Below are 4,549 nucleotides of genomic sequence, written 5' to 3' on the forward strand. Positions count from 1 at the left end.
CTGAACCCCCCCCCCATGCCTTGAGCATCTCAGACCCCTACATCCCCAGGCATCCCCTGCACCCCGAGTCCTCACACGGGAACACCCCAGGGGACATCCCACCTGCCGCTCGCCAGCGTATGGGGATACACCCCAACACCTCAACCCCAACACAGGCACCAGAGATTGGGGTCACCCCCGGGCACCCCTTTAGGCTTTCCAAGGGGCTTGAAAGCTTTTTTGCTCGCCCGGGCTTTTAGCAGCGCTCCCCCTCCCGCCCCGTGCATTAGCGGCCAAGGCGGCGAGGGCAGCTCAGAGCGGCACTTGTCCTTCAAAGGGAAGGAAGGAGGAATGTTGGGGGGCCCTTGAGATCCATTTGCCGGCCTCTCGCCAAGGCTGAGCCACTGTGCTGGTGCTTGGACCCACTCCATCGGCAGGTGTGGGAGCTGGGAGCGGGGGGCATGGGGAAGGATGCTCAAACTGGGGTGCTGGGGCACACCCCATTCCCATGGGGTGGGTGCCACAGGGGCGCAGCAGCGGTACCCAACCGGCATCACACGGGGATGGAGGGGGATGCTCCTGCTGCACCAACGCTCTTGCCATTGAAATTCTCAGGGATCTTCCACATGTTTTGGGGGACACTTGAGGGTCCCATCAGCAGCAGGGTGGAGTGGAACACCACTGCCCTAGGGGATGGCCCCAGGGTGGCTTCAGGTGCCTTCCTGCGGGGATGGGGGATGCAGCCTGCCTGGCCATCCCATGCATTGGGCAGGGGACCCTGGGGGAATGGGGGACCCCTCTGCCACCCCACCTGCCCACCCTGTTCCCATCTCCCAGCAGTTTCATGCCCAGCAGCGGTATCCCATGTCCCTTTCCGCTCTCCCCACTGCCTCCTGGTTGCAGAAGGCGCGATGACAAGACTAAAATGAATGGCCCTGGCGTCTCTCTTTGTCTCTCTGCCTCCTGCTTAATTAATTGAGATCCACCTTAATAGGATCAAACTAAATACCAAAGAGCATCCAACCACACAGCAGCTGGCAGAAAAACAACCGCCCAGCACACATACACCAAAAGACAACTCGCCGGACAAAAGAGCCATTAATACAGCAGCAATTAGGGCTTCCGGAGCTAATAACTTCATCACCGCAATCTTCCCACGGCCGCAGCCCCCAGGCACTGGGGAGGGGGTCGGGGTCCCTCACTGGAGCAGTTTCATTCATCGGCAGCGATTTACATCACATGCAATAAATCTCATCATGGGCACAAGTCTCTGGGAAAAGTTGGTCCCTGTTTATTTTGGTCTGGGCGGGAAGCAGGAGGTGGGGGGGTTGTAGAGCTGCCCCCCCACACACACACACAAGTGGATGCTGACAGCTCAGGGCTCCTGGGATGTTTCACCAGCTGCAATTTCCCACCTCTCATAGATTTCTGTGCCACCCCTTGGGGGTGCAGCACTGGGGGACATGTGGCTGTCCCTGTTCTCATCCGCTGGGGGACAGTGGGGAAGTGGGGTGCCCATCTGGACATCCCCAGGCCAGGGGTAGATGGCAAGCCCCAGTCCAGAGCCCAAAGTGCTGGGGGATGGTCCAGAGTTGCTGGACTCCTCCAGCCTCCCAGAGCAGCTGCAGGTCCATGGCTTTGGGTCTCATTGGGCTGGTTCTGGTGGAAGAAGTGGTGTGTTTGGAAGACATTCCCTGCTCTCCCCAGGCCAGAGCCCACAGCCAGGCAACTGGGGTGGTCAGGGGTGTTCCTCACCTAACTCATCCCTTGTCCAGCTCTCCACAACCTGCTCTGGCTGCTCCCCTATGAAAATCCCCCTATCCCACCCCAAACGCCTTGAGCATGTCTCTTGCTGCAAAAATGAGGGATTCCTCCCCAGGTGGGCCAGTCCCTTATCTAGGCTTTAGCAGCAGGCCGAGGAGCAGGATGCTCTGTGCCTTTACAGTGAGCCTCAGTGCCAGAGCAGTATCACCAACCCCAGCACCACACTGCCAGTGCCACATCCACCTCCAGCCTGTTTCTCCAGAGCCAGCAGGTGGGTCAAAAAAAGAAAATAATAAATCGCAGCCCATTTGGGCTGGTTTGTACAATTTCTCCTATTGCTGAAGCAAAGACCTTTCTGCTGTTCTTGCTTTAGTTGTTTACCAAGATCCTCCCAGCTCTGGATCCCGTGGTTGCTTTCCCAGGATTAGAGAGGGTGTGTAAGGAGAACATCACTGAGGAGACTGCAGGGGCTGCTCCCCTCCTGGCTGCCCCACCAGGCAGATACAAACCCCAGCCCAAAATCACTATAGGGAAAAGCTGGGCTGTCTCCTTGCAGGCATGTTTGCAGAGAAACAAAACCCTCCAGGTCCTGGGCATTGCCATCCCCCTGCCATGATTGCTGAACTCGGTCACTGCTGAATTCCCTGTAGTGCCGAGGGCAGGGAAAAAAAAACCAAAACCAACAACAACAACAACAACAACAACAACAACAACAAAAACCCCACACCTTTTTTATTTTTTTAATATTAAAAAAAAAAAAGAAGAAGGTGAAGTTTGCACAAGAGCCCAGCCTGTGGAGCAATGCTTCAGCCCTGAGCGGTGCCTCAGTCCTCCTGAAGCCCCGACATGTGCGAGGCTGAGTGTGGCCACCCTGCAGGAACCAGCTGCCTCCGTGGGATTTTTTTAGAGTGAAGCACCCTAGCAATTGTAGCAACAAACTTCAGCCGAGGAAACTTGTCGGTGTGAGAAAAGAGCAAAGGGAACACAGGGACGCCTTGGATGCCTCCCATCTTTCCAAGAAAACAAGGATGTAATTCAGTATTTAGCTCTTCCCCAAGCCTGAAGGGTGAGTTCATTCATGTTTACAGAGTTTTGGACTCCCTTTGCATGGGAATCCATGTACACAGTTTTATAAAGAAGATTAAAAGGTTCTGTCCACCATGGCCCGGCCTCAGGGCTCCCCAGCCCCACCAAAACCCTGTGGGAGCTGCGGTCCCTCTTCCCATGCTGGGCAGGTTTCACCAGGACTGGGCTCCGTCAAACCCAAGTTTGCAGGGTGCAACACCCGTGGAGCTTTGCAGCACTAAGGAAACCTTTGCCATAAAAGCGTCCCTTACTCAGGTTTCAAGTGGTGCCAGAAACTCTTTTTGAAGTAGAACCGAGCAAGTTTTGGAGACTGTTAATGGGATCACCACCATCAGGATGTGGTCTGTGGGTCTGGAGTCTGTGGGTGTGGGACTGGGACCCCCTTTTCTTGCTCCCAGGGTTGTCTTGTCTCTGCTTGAAGGCAAGATCTGCTTTAAACACCTTTCAAAAATCTCCCGGCCTTTGCCAAACACCTTATTGAAGGAGCAGAACACAGGCAGGACCACAGGGGCAGAAACTGGAGGCTTACTGCGGTGCCTGGTCCTCCCGGGGATGGCTGGGGCTGAGTGCCATCGCTGGTTAATGGGGATGGACAGGGACCAGCACCCTCCTGGGTATGGGGACAGCACCACCCACCTGCAGCAGGGTGTCTGGGCTGGGGGGGGCACCCGGCTGCTCCACATCCCGTGGTGAAAGCTGGACCTGCGCACCCGCTCAGCCCACAACCTGCGTGGGGTGACAGCCCCGTCCCCTCCCATGCGCCCACCACAGGATGACAGCCCTGTCCCCCCCATCCCTCCCCCGGGGTGACAGCCCTATACCCCACCGTACACCCAGCGCAGGGTGACAGCCCTGTCCCCCGCATGCCATCCACGGGGGTGACAGCCCTGTGAGCCCCGCGCCACCCGTGGCGTGACAGCCCTGTCCCCCCCGTGTCACCCGGGGGGGGGGGCAGCCCGGCAGCCTCCTCCCGGCTGATGCGCAGTGACATTTGCAATCTGTTGCCATGGGCGCTCGGGGACTTTTGCTGTGGAGGGGGATCGCGTTTCTCCCCCCTCCTCCTCCTCCTCCCCTTCCCCCCCTCCCGATGACGTCATGGATGACCACGGTGGTGACAGGGCCACCTGTGGGCTGGTGAGGGGTTTAAAGAGACAGTCTGCAGCTGCAACAGGAGCCCTGGCTATTGTCTCCGCACCTGAGAGCGGGGGGACCTGCAGCCCCCAGACCACCCACCCATCCATCTCACCCACCCCATCCCACTCAATCCCATCCCATCCATCCCATCCCACCCCATCCCCGCACCCCCTGCCTCCACCACTGCAGCTCTCCCGGGACCGGGGCATCCCAACCTGAGTCCCGTATCCCTTCCCCATAGAGGCTCCTCCAAGGTAAGGCTGCGCTCCGTGACCCCCCGTCCCACCGGGAACCTCGGTGGGCTGCAGCCCCCAGTGCCGCTGGCAGCGTTCAGGGCTGCAGCCCACGGGGGTCCCCCGGGAATCCAAACCCCAGACAGGGCACCCCTAGCTGGGACCGGTCACTTCTGTCCTCCACTGGGACCCTGCCACCTTCCCCACACCTCCGGGCAGGACATGGGGATTATTCCAGAAGACAAGACAACCCCTGGGACCACAAAACCCCTGAGGTGGCCGGTCCCTGCTCGGATAAAGGGACTGGGATGCTCCTGCCCGGGGTAGCACCGAGGTGTGGGGGTCTACATCCC

The sequence above is a fragment of the Athene cunicularia genome (assembly GCF_003259725.1).
Source record: "Athene cunicularia isolate RWA chromosome 10 unlocalized genomic scaffold, athCun1 chr10_part1, whole genome shotgun sequence".
NCBI lineage: Eukaryota > Metazoa > Chordata > Aves > Strigiformes > Strigidae > Athene > Athene cunicularia.